General features: G+C 37.7%; 1 long non-coding RNA gene across 1 annotated transcript; it reads right to left on the bottom strand.

Annotated features, from left to right (window-relative positions):
* Positions 1 to 5,599: 5,599 nt before the first annotated feature.
* LOC130416202 (uncharacterized) lies at positions 5,600 to 7,600 on the bottom strand. Its single transcript, XR_008906050.1, has 3 exons — positions 7,407 to 7,600; positions 5,884 to 5,975; positions 5,600 to 5,779 (listed from the first exon to the last, which is right to left on the bottom strand). It is a non-coding gene; the product is annotated as an uncharacterized LOC130416202 (long non-coding RNA).
* Between the last annotated feature and the right edge of the window lie 5,782 nt (positions 7,601 to 13,382).

Here is a 13,382-nt window from a genome sequence, read left to right as displayed (position 1 = left end):
CTTATATCAGTGTAATCACTGGCTCAAAACTTAAAAAACGTATATCTCTGATTTCATTTCCGGTATGCAAATTTTTTCGCTAATTAGCATTTTATGAAAAAAATTAAAAATGAACTAGTCCCTGGATTTTTGCCCTATTGGAACCAAACCAACGCTGATGAGTTCTGTGGAGTGTGAATATGAATAATTATTAAAAAAAAGTTGAAATTTTCATCCCCCATCGCTAGAGGGCGCAAAAATGTCCAAAACGGAAGTAACATATTGAACTAAAATGGCCATAACTCCTTAACTGTTTGAGATATCTTCATGGGGCTTTTAACATATGTGTACACCCTCAATCCGGGGTCACAATAAAAAAAAAAGCGGCGTTTGGCCACTAGGTGGCGCTATAATTTGAATGAGCTAGAAAATGGCTATAACTACGCAACAGTTTGCCCGATTGACTTATTATTTGGTATGGTGTGTCTTTGTCTCATTCTACATGAATATCTAAAAGGACATTGGCGTATCCTAAAAAACATGGCCGCCATTGGCCAATGAAGTTTGAGCACTTATTAGACCGGGTTAACGGAGGCCGAACAAAACGACGCTCGCTGGGCTTATTCGTCTCATGGTCTTTAAGGTCTGTAAGAAATGTGAACTCATTCGGCCACCGGGGGGCGAAATAACGCTTTAGGAGTGCTTTAACAATTGTATATCACGTGACATTTGACATATACAGAAACTATTGGTATCATATGATAGTACTCTTCATTCTGAGCAACTTTGCCTCTGGAACAACTTCTGTCAATCGAACAGTTTGTGAATAATCGCTGAAGGTCAAAAACCTACCTTCGCAAACTAGTCGTTGGATTTTCGACCGATCGGAACCACAACAATGCAGATGACTTCTGTGGGAAGTGTTTGTAAATACTTAGTGAAAAAAAGTAGAAATTTCCTTTCACGGTTGCTTAGGGGCGCCAAAATAAAAGAATGGGTGGAGCCTATCACATTTAAATGGCCTTAAATCCAGAACAGCTAAACATATCATCATATGCCTCGGGAAATATATGTAGACCATCACTCCGAGGTCACATACAAAATAACGTGGCGTTTGGACACTAGGTGGCGCTATAATATTAAAAATGGCTAAATGTACATGTCTTTTGGTGGCCTGGACAACTTTGTGTCATGTGACATTTGACTAATACACAAACTATTGATATCAAACGATAGATCTCCTCATTCATAACAACTTTGCCTCTTGAACCATTGATGTCTATCAAATGGTTTGTGAGTTATTGGTGATGATGTATAAAACCTACTTTTGCAAACTTGTTCAAAGATTTTCAAGCAATTACAAAATTTCCACCACAGTACATTTCTCTGGACTCTCTAGGTCAATAATCATCAAAAACATGTTGAGTTTTTTTTTGTTTTGTGACCATAACAGGGTCCTTTATTATATTAGCGTGAAACAAGTGTGGTGAAGGTCACCACTCCTTAATAATTAATCCAACTGACTTGCCATTAAGTACTATTATACATATTATGACACAAAACAAGCATGCAACATGTGATTCTTATCGGAAGAGGCATGCCTTCACAACAGTCAAAAAGGTGAAATATCATACATTTAAAATTACTATTTTAAACTTGTCTTTAATAAATACATCATTTGCTAATCAAATTGCTAATCAGCCAGTCACATAGCATAAACTCAATCCATTTTGGCTTCTAGACGTGGTAAACACACTTGCTGAAGTTCAAACCGAGCATCAAAATGGAGAAACAGTTGGATATATGGTATGGGATATATTAGATAACACATACCACCTGAGGATTGTTGCCAACCAAGTCCATGTTTTGATGGCTACTTCCAGCAGTAAAAAATGGACCATGTCAGAAAGCTCAAATGATCTCAAACTGGTTTCTTGAACATGACAATGAGCTCACTGTACTCCAATGGCCTTCAGAGTCACCAGACTCAACCAAATAAGCATCAGTTAAATGGCAAGGTCTTCTGGAATATTGTTGCAGACCATGAATGTGAATCAATTATCTATTTAAATTGGTCTTATTGTTTTTAATCAATTTTTCAGAACACAAAATGAGCTATTTTGAAGAATGTGCATTGTATTAACAAAAAAGACCTATATATGTGCATGGAATGTTTTAGAGACACAGGAGTTGCTTTGTTTTGCTAATGGCTTCGTTCTTTATCAATTGACAGCTGCCAAGCCACACCCTTAGCAACCAAACAGATTATTTTTTGCAACCGTCTAGCCAGACCTACATCTCTGCAGTAGAATATTATAGAGACAAGGGGCTTGGTTCGTTTGACTTGTGGTTTGATGTGTTATTAATTGACAGGTGCTATTCCACACCCATGGCAACCGAACAGGTTAGCTTAGCAACCGTTTAGCAAGATCTCTATCTCTGCAACAAATCATCATAGAGACATGAGAATTGGTTTATTGCATTCGTCCCTTAGGTATTATCGGTTTACGCCCGTTTTTGCATACGAGTGTACGCATGCATGGTCTGTATTAAAAGTTACCAACCATTTCTGTCATATTTCTTGGTGTGGAAGAGTGTCATTCATTGTGGATTTGTTACGGTGCCATTCCTGAGCCTAGTTGACAATGGCAAGGCCAATAGAGGCCTTAGACTGCTCGAACCCGCTAAATGCTGCTTGCAGCTTTAATTTACTATTGTATTTTTGTTGTAACATACCATTAGAAATATGAAATGTACAGCAATTGGACAAGCAAGATTTCAGTTTACATGTAATACACACACAAACATAAATGTACTGAATAAATCAAAATGTTCATTTACTTTTTTTTCTGTGTACCATTGACTCTTCTCAAATTTTTTTTTTATGAAACCTTTATTTCCATGGGTGACGGTCATGGTGAAAAAACAACTAAACATTTTGACCAGTGTGGCTCACACGATGACAAAAGTACTTTATATTTTGGTGGCCTTGGCCAAATTACTGACAAGATAACTAGGTTTTGAAGCATGAATTAAATGTTTTGGGTGAGAAACTTCATTTTGCACACATGCAATAAAGTTCTAAGGTTCCAGCAAACAGTTGTGACATTTGCACTCACAGTTTAGAGAATGTTAAGACTGTTGCGAAAAATGTGCCAAAGCAATTGAGAAAAACTGTAAGAGCTTGACCGTGCAGGACCAGTATAATTTCTGAACATGGAGGCACCTGGCCAAGTAAATGAACAAGGGCAAATGCGTGCTCGAGGAAGAGGAAGAAGAGGAGCAAGGGTGCTTGGTGGTGGAATAGAAGGAAAAGGCAGGGGAGCACCAAGACACCATGCTGTCCCAGATGAAATTCGGTCCACAATTATAGACCATATCATCGACCGTGACCTCACAATGGCAGAGGTAGGTCACCGAGTGCAGCCTAATGTTCCTTTTTCTCCGCTTGGAGGTAGAGAGTGTATGAGCATCGGGCTCAAGATCAGAGGTCACTCCTCCATGCAATGGACACTGCGTGTGAGGATATTACAGGAGATCAGTGTAGGGGACGGTTGAGACATGCAAGCCGTTTCTTCCCTCGTTGCAGCGCAAGAGAAAATATAAGTGGTGATGTGGACGAGTTTAAGAGAGTTTTAGAGAGTTTTTGCAGGTCACGTTATTTTATTTCCACGTTATTTTGGCAAAAGCACCAAGAGTGTTGAGAACGTCCGGTCTGTTTCAAGAAATGAGTCAAAGTATTTGAGAAGGATCTTTGTCATTTTCGTGGCACTGACTCTTTATTTGGGAAAGGAATTAAGTTTTGAGGCATGAGTGAAAAGTTTTGGGAGAGATATTAGCTTTTGCAAGTGATGAATAGTGTTGTGCTGAACTGTAAGACTGTTTTGCCAAATGATCTTAGAATTTTGAGAATGTAGTTTCTGTTTCAAGAAATGAGCCAAAGCATTTGAGAAAAACTGTAATGCTAATTAATGCCTTGTTTTGACATTATGGAATTTAAGACTTTTTAAGACATTTTAAGGATCCGCGGACACCCTGTTTTATATACGATGTTAAAATCAAAATCAAGTGCAGGTGGTAGATCCTTTTCTTATCTAGCTCCTAAACTTTGGAATATTCTTCCCTGCACGGTCCGGGAGGCAGACACACTCTGTCAGTTTAAATCTAGACTAAAGACTCATCTTTTTAATCTTGCATACACTACACCTCCATAATATTAATCCTCAGAGGATTTAGGCTGCATTATTTAGATCAACCGGAACCAGGAACACATCCAACAACAAATGATGTACTTGTTGCATCAAAGAGTGCAGAACAGTACTCTACTCTCAGCCAGTCTTGTCTCTTTGTTCCAAGGTTACCGCAGGATGCAGTTCATGCCCAGACCTGATGGCAGAGCTGAGAATGGGAAGCGGTGACCTGACAAGTGCTAAGAGGATAGAGCTGGATAAAGGACGCGACAACTTTGTTTTTTTCTACAACATTTCAAATGCTATTAGATTGTTAATGATAATCTTTAATTTTTATATTTTTATTAAGCCTTGTTGTGCAAGCACTGATGAGCTTGTGCAGAGGCAGCAGCTTTTGCCAGAGGGGAACTGGAATCCCCTGGTTGGGCCTGGGTTCCCCTGAGGTTTTTTTTCTCGATGGGAGTTTTGGGTTCCTCACCACCGTTTGCATATTGTTTTGCAGTATCTGCCTGGCCGGGGGGGCTGCTTTAGAATTCATACTTGTATTAAATGTGTCTCATGTACAGCTGCTTTGTAACAATGAAAATTGTAAAAAGCGCTATATAAATAAAGTTGAGTTGAGTTGAGTTGAGTTAAAAAGCTCACACTACAGCAGGGAATGGTTACATTATAAAACAACCCGAGCAACATAATAAAATGACGCGATCGCTTTTGCCCTTCTTGATCAACCAGTGTTAGGCCACGTCTCATCGCAACTCAACAAAGACAATAAACCCTAAACCCTAAATAAATACTCAATAAAAGACAATATAAACACAACATTTGTTGCCTCTAGTGGAACATTATTACTCATTATTAGGACTCATGTTGTCTTTTTTCACGCGCACGTCTGCATTTTCAGATCACAAACATACGACAAAGTCAACTCACGTTAGTCCGTAACAAAGTGTTTTACAGTGAAAATATACTTACAGGCTGCAAATCAGAAGCGCCAGACTGTCCTTGTAAAGTATTTATGGTTGGAATAGCCCCACTTTTAACCAAAGCATTCATGAAGCAGTCGTCTGGAAATGAGCTGCACAAACTTGAACAGTGTTGTAAATATAATTGAACCATTCGTTTTCAGTTGTCTCAATTTAGCCGGGCTAAACAAAGGGTCTTACTTTTTTTAACGAAAGACACAGCGTCTCCACGACATGAGAGTCTGAGACTCGGCCTTGCAGAGTTTGCCGATGTTTGCTGCTGATTTGTCTGCGTTCACATCCCCGTCACATGTGACATCCCCCCAGCCGTCTGCTCCTGCACACACAAATAAACACTAGCACACAGCCACAGAAACAGACATGTAGCCGTGACAACGACCACTTAAGACACATCAGATACACGGTGACGATAACACATGTGAACTGATGTGTGACAGAGAGTCACAGTACAGTGGATTCAGTTCAGTGATCATAATCATTGTGTCATTTATATCTATATGTTGTGTAGCTGTAATATTAGTAAAGTGTAATAGTCACATTTATACATGTGTCATAATCAAAAATGTGGACTTACAACAGCTGTAGAGTGAAGCGCTATAGACGCATCTGAACTTCTGTTCATATCCACTGTTAACACACAAGACAGTATTTATTCTGACAGAAACATACAATACAATAATAAACTGCAGTGGATTTTTGTTGTGATGATTGACATAATGAGAAGTGCTGACCTGACCCTGAACGGCATCATCACTGACCTCCTGCTCTGAAGAATAACTGTCATTGTCTTCTTCAGAATAGTTGTCCACGTCTGGAGAACGGTCTTCAACACAAAGAGACATGAAATGATGTCATCATTATAATAGATGGACATTTTTTGAAATACAATTCAGCTATATGAAAATCCCATATCAACCAAAGTAACATTTAAAAGAGGAGTTTACTTCTTTCTCCAACACACAAATCAAAATAATTGATTATTAAAAAATTTGACTTTCGGGAACAAACAGGACTGTCGTCAGTACACACACATGTGAATGTGAGAGCGTGAGACGGCTAATAAATGCAGTGAATGTTCAAAGACTAATATTTGGACACATTTTTAAGTCCAATATAGAGTTTGAAATACATTTCATTCTTTTATTAGTAAAATGGTTGATTTCAGTAAAGTTATGGCTGAGGTCGGCTGAAGCGCTAAGATGTTCAGTAACGGATTTGGAGAAAAACGAGTTTAAAGTTAAGTGATGAAAATAAAAGCACAACAGTCCAGTATCACAAGTTAAAGTCACTTTATAGTGGTAAGAGATTTACTCGTATAATAATTTAATATAAATGACATTTCGTAATGTTGAAGTCTATAAAAATACTGAACAAAACCGTTTGAACAAAAGGAAAGTAAGGTAAATGGTTCAGGGCACACTTAAAGAACAAGAGCTCTGCCATCATCACTACACAAGGAAACTAACAAACATTCTGTCAATGTCACAGAATTTTGGGTTAATGTGACCTCTGGTACACACACGTGCAGGAATATCAGGACCACAGCCAATCAGAGGGGGGTCCGCTCTTCACTATCTCTGATTGGTTTAGACTCTCTGATTGGTTTAGACTCTCTGATTGGTTTAGACTCTCTGATTGGTTTAGACTCTCTGATTGGTTTTGCTGCATGTCCGCCCAAATAATATTAGATAAAATATTAATATAAATTAATTTTTTATATCCTTTACGTTGTCACGACGTGACCAAAACCGGCAGATTACGTCACAAGATTACGTCGCCACGACATAAATTTGATCAAAATGTTACGTTGACGTTACGTAACAGTCACTTATTTTGTCTATCTGGGCATCGTTTAAAATTTACATAAATATTTTTACAGTTATTATGTGAAATAAATTTAAATCAAGAATGAATTCACAACATTTCAAACATGCGCAATTTAACGTTACTAGCACACATATAACAAACGTGCTAATCGCCAATTTGATTTTACAATGGAGTCTATGCACAGAGCTAGCAAAGCTAGCGTCACATGGTGGATACCCCACAGCACATATTAGCACATCTCACTGTACTGTATTGAGATATAATTCTCTGAAACCTCCAAACATCACTTTATACATTATTAAACTCAAACAAAGCATTTTACATCATACATTGAATTTAAATCGGTTTCTGTTCAATACCCGTTAAATAGTAAATTTCAACATTGGATTTAAATAAACACAATTATCATAACAACAGTGATACTCACCGAGGAGAAATTTACATTAAAGAACAAAGAAATAAATGTTCCTCTGAGGTAAAGATTCAGTCTCTCATCATCTCGTCTCCTAACGCGGTTTATAAAGTTTAACTTTCTCACAGTCTTCATTAAAAGCAGTTTTATTTCTCGAGTTTTCCACTTGTTTCGTGAATCTATTGTTAGATGATTTAAACTGCGGTGCTCATATATTCTACCTGTTCCGCTACCACTCGTACTTTATCAAGAGGGGCGGGGCTTATGCTCTCGTCTGCCCAATGAGAGAGACTGTTGCTACGTCCCAATTGGCCTTGTTATATTACGTACTAAAAGTATGAAGTGTTTTTGTATACTTTTGAGTTGGAAGCAAAAAAGTGTGTAGACGAGGACGTCACATAAGAGCAGTGGCGGTTCTACATTGAATCACTCCCCGGGCGAGATCCGCTCTGGGTGCCCCCCCATCTACTCCCACCCATCCGAGAGAAAAAAAGCCATGTTTTACCATAACTATATAAGTGTAAGACGAACCTTATATTTCTCAATTGCACAAATCCTTCAACAGAACATTTTAAAAACACAATTCTGCACAAATCAGTATAAGTTATCAGAACTTAAATATACTCTATGTACATAAATGTTGCAACATATGTACATGATGTACATATGTATCATGATGTAACACGACCAGAGAACAACAACATTAAAATATTAAGAATAATATACAAATAAAATATAGAAAAAATATTCTAAATAGCACAAATCCTTCATCACACAAAAGCAAATCTAATTATTACACTATTGCACTAAGAACAGAAAACACAAACTAAAACCTGACCTTTCTGGCCTTCCTTAATGCAAAATCATCAATAATGTCATCATACGAAATCTGCCCCCTATTGAGTTATTGATACTGATGATAGGAAGGCCAGTGAGCTGTTCTTGAGACATGGTTGACCTCAGGTATGACTTGATCAACTTTTGAAAAGCTCCTCTCTGCTTGAGCCACAGTGACTGGCAGAGTAAGTGTAATCCTGAGAGCAGTCCAAAAGTTGGGGTAGATCTCTGATAGATCCTTATCATGCATAAAAGTGATAAAATTCAAGGAGGCTGATGGTTTTTGATGGCTGACCAGTGACAGAGGATTCTCCAAAATACTTTAGAAGTGCCCATGAATTTGCAATTGAAATTGACATCAAAAGACAGTAGGCTACAGTATAACTCTTATGAATTGCAAATTTAAATAAACATGCCCTTACATGCCAAATGTCTGTCATGACTCATTAGACGCTTTATTAATCTAATCTAAGGGAGGAACAATTAGCTCCTTGGTTACTGCCTCAAATTATATTCTTTGTCACGCAACAGAGTTATAGCAAATGTTTGCCTTTGAACACATCCAGACATATGTTAATTTCGTTGGCTAATTACAGGGCCCAACATTAACCCCAATGATGGAAATAAATAATAACTTTACTTGTAACAGTTTTGTTGCAAAGCACAATCTTATGGTGAAATTAGATCTCGTGTTTGTTGAGTTAAGACCGAATTATTGTTGTATAAGCATCATAGCAAGAAGGCTAACAAACGTAAGAGTTAACGTTACCACCCATTAACATTAGCCCTTCATTGATGATGGATAACGTCACCGTAATCATACAGAGAGAACGTAGTTACATACCTTTATCTTTTGCTCCTTTCTCCGCTTCTACTTTGATTTTTTCTTATATTGGGCACCTGACGGCTTAAACCTTTTTCTCTCCATCGCTTTCATGTTTATCTGGCACTCGACAATCAAGACTAAACCACTTCACCTCCACATAATCGTTTTGGATTAACTTTTTTTATTAGCCATTTCACACACAATGCAGAAAAAAAACGTGGAAAAATAGGCCTGTGCTTTAAAATTATGAATGAAATGTGCGTTATTTAGAAGAAAGTCAAGGTGTGACTGATTTTAGCCCACTAAATGGGCCCCCCTCCTTGTCCGCTCCATTTGGGAGATGAACTGTCCATCAGGGGATCAGCCCCTCCCCTTTACAGTTTTCACACAGCTTCTGCGCTTCTCAGCAAGCAGGGGCGGCGATTTACCAATTCCCCACACAGACAGTTATATTATACATAATAGAAACCTGCTTTGCGGCGCAGATTATTTTTCTTTTTCAAGTGCTTGTGCCGCCCCCCACGTGTCGTGAAAATTTGGCGCCCCGGGCGGCTGCCCGGTTCGCCCGTGCCTAAAACCGCCACTGCATAAGAGAAACGATCGTTGTTGCCTAGCTTCAGACACTCATAAACAAAGCATGTGACGTTTAATTTATTCCTATTGTTTTATTGACGCTTTCCGTTCCACCTTAAAAATATTTAAATATATAATAAGAACTGATCAACCGATTCAGCATCATCGCCTCGGACAGCACCGGGGAACGGCGCGATGTGGAAATAATATTGCTGATGACGCAATTGCCCTGCTCCCTCCAAAATGGATACAAATGCATATTCAACAAGCGGGTTAAAATAATCTAAATAAATATATGACGATTATCACTTTTGACATAAAATGTGAAAATAAATTAAAAGTGTTAGCCTACGCCGTATTACAGTAACTCATTTTTAATAAAATAATTTAAAATCCATATCAGTTGATTTGTGTCCACGCGCCACGCCCTCCCAGGAATCTATAACGTTACCTATACTTCCACATTGGATGGATGCTGAGGATTTTAAGAAAAGAATAGCTAGTGGAGGAGTTTGTAAAGTTGTCGACAATACGTCATCAAAAATCAAGTCCAATATGTGGGAGAATTTTGGAGTTAACTGAAGAAAATATTGTGAACTGCTTATTTGCTGCATTTTCGTGTTCGGAAATGTGGAACTTCATTGCTGAGGAAGCACAGATAACTGGTTAAGTGAGGAAGCTCATTAAATCACCTATATCACAATACATCTGTTATTTTCTTATTTTTTAAATTCATATTTACATTTACATTTATTTATTTGTTTATTTTATTTTATTTTAATAAAGTTTTGAAATCCAAAAGTACACTTTTTGAGCAATATGAATAAGTGAATAAGTAAAACTAAAACCATATGAAACATTTATGATTATTAGTGATGAAAACAGTTGTGCTTCTTCACATTTTTGTGTTTTTTTTTCAGGGTTATTTGATGAATTAAAGAAAAAAAGCAGCATTTATTTGAAATGTAAATCTTAACTCTCTTTTCTGTTCAATTTAATGCATCCTTGCTGAATAAAATGTTTTTTCTTTTCTTGTTTTTTTTTTCGTTTTGAAGTCAAAAACGAGAAAACAAATTATTCGAAGGTACAGGGACAGTACAGGCATTTTTCTGTTTATCATTTGCTCTTTAAAAAGTTGCATGATGAAGTGAAAAGAAGAGAGAAGTTTTGAAAAGCATACTTAAAACAATATGGTGGAGGGCTGTCCCAATGAAAGTCAGTTTTCCTTTTCGGCCTTTAAGGCTGTAATTTGACCAGGCCTCATTGGTGGCTATTTTCCGAAGGATTCTCCTCACAGCGTCTCCAATGTTGCTACCTCCCATCAGGCTCAAAAACTGTATCTATGCAACATTTAAAGATAAATGAAGCAAATGGTAGTATTGCAATGGCACATGGAGCAGGGTTAATTGCTGACACACAAGCAAATGCGAGAGGTGTATGTATTTCATTCAGATAATTTAGCCTACATGCACACAAATCTATATTTTGAAATTAAAAATGTCACTTTGTAACAAAAAGGTTACTGACCCCTGTGCTATATCAACATACCATCCTTTTTTTCCCTTCTGGGTCCTCAAGTTTTAATATGAAAGCTTGCAGCTCCTGCAATGTTTTGCAGGGCCTCTCAATGGTTTCCTGTGGTGGTGTTGTGATGGTTGCCGGACCAGGACGATTCTGTTGAATAGCCTGGATCAGACGCTCAATAGAATTAGAAATATCTGTCGACATTCTCTCTATTGCGAGGAGCATCCGCTGCTCAGATTGCTCGATGAGATGCTGGAAATCTGAAAAATTTAGATGGGTGAGATGATGATGATGGAAGGGGGGGTTCATCTTGACATTTAGTTATTTGCTTAGTATTCAGGCATATGTGTGGTACTTCAAGAAATAAAATAAAGACATTGGCATGACTGTATTGCCAGATGCAATAGCTACAGTATGGTCTTATTTGGATAGTAAGTCAAGTGAAGTCATCTTCATTTATATAGCACTTTTAACAATGCAGATTGTTTAAAAGCAGCTTTACAGAGATGAATGTATAATGTAAGGTAACAGAGATTGAGATTAGAAGACAGTAAAAAAAATGCAGCCATAATCTTAATTTTTTGAATATTAAAAAAAAACCATTTATTTTAACAGATGAATAGAATATCAACATTAAAAATGCATACCATGAAAAGTATTATTAGCAGAAAGATTTGGCAGGGGTGGCTCATCTTCCTCAGCGGAGTGAGCTGTGATGTCAGGAGGTGGTTTGTCTAAAAACAGACATTGAAAGCATGGGATAAACTCAGTTCAGGGGAGTTGAGTACTTTCACAAGGAATTTTACACAAAATGCCATGACAAAAAATACCAACCTACAACTCACACAATATAAAACACTCCAACCAAATTCAAAACATTTTTAAAATAGGTTTTTCATTAGAAATCTGTTTGTACTGTATTTCACACAAAATAGCTTCTTCCCGTCAGCTGGCAATGCACTTATTTTGCCTGTTCACTAATTGACGCACCACCATCAAATCAACACAACACAAGAAATGACACATGACAATGAAAAGTTAAATCTGTTACTTACAACTTGGAGGCTTTGGGAGGCTTGATGGCTTCTGAGAGGATGTGGACATTTTTCTCCTTTTTTTGGTAGGAATCTCACATTCTCCTATTTATTCAGGATGAAACAGTTTATATATAGTTTAGTTTTATAAGAGTAGTTTTCTCTGTAATCATGGCATGATTTTTATACATAAAAAGTGGAGTAATGCATGACAAAAAGCAATCGCGTGTGTTTACCTTCACTCTCGGTCCAGTATTTTGATGGCACTTTTTTTTCCGCTCTTCTTCTGTGTCCACGTTTGAACTTTCTACAGCTTTTTTGGCTCGTTCTCTGGCTGTCTTATAGTTGTCTAAGGACAGAGTAAATTTGAGTTGTCTTTTTAGTTTTTGTAATCATTTTACTGTGTAAAGGCAGTGTACCTCCATATGACTATATATTTATTCAGTTTTCTCACCAGTCTCGGAGAGTATTCTTATATTGTGCCGCTTTCAGAGCTCCTTATCTGGCCTTTGGGAGGCCTTTGCCATGGCAGCAGCGTTTCTACGGGCCCAGTAGCAAATCAGAACCTAAAACATTTCAGGGAATATGTTATTTCCGGTATTACGTGTGTGTGTGTGTGTGTGTGTGCGCATGTACCCTTACCCCATTCACCTCCTCTACCCATAATGCAGGCGCCACAGCAATTGCATTTTCTTGTTCAAAAATAACTATGTAAAATCCAACCTACATTACAAACAGAAGAAGAGACACTCCTTAGAAAAGAGGGCCAATATACAGTATATGAAATCTAAGTTAAGACATTAAAGTAATGACAGAAAAAAAAAAATACTAACTATGTACATATTTCCATATTTCATTAATCAAGGTCATGAAGGAGAGAAAAGACAACTTTGCGGCCATGCCCGTCCTCAAGGATCATTGCCCTTCCTTGCAAGTTTGTCTTGTCAACGATCTCCATCTTTGATGGACCACATACATAGGCTCCATAGATCATCGAGTCGCATGGCTCGTAAAGGTACGACGTTAAGTGCGAGAAGACTCTACATAAGTGCTTTCCGGAGTTGGTCCTCTCCAGAACTTCACAGCAGGATGTTGGGCTAACAATGTAAACATTATTAGGATGTTTCAATTGTATTGGTTTCTCTTCACTTGTTTGTATAGGGATCTGTGAACGTTCTTGGAGCCGTTTTGCTGCTT

Source organism: Triplophysa dalaica, unplaced genomic scaffold, assembly GCF_015846415.1.
Source record: "Triplophysa dalaica isolate WHDGS20190420 unplaced genomic scaffold, ASM1584641v1 Contig1, whole genome shotgun sequence".
NCBI classification, from domain to species: Eukaryota; Metazoa; Chordata; class Actinopteri; order Cypriniformes; family Nemacheilidae; genus Triplophysa; species Triplophysa dalaica.
The sequence above is the reverse complement of the archived record's forward strand: the minus strand, read 5'-3'. Positions and strand labels throughout refer to the sequence as shown.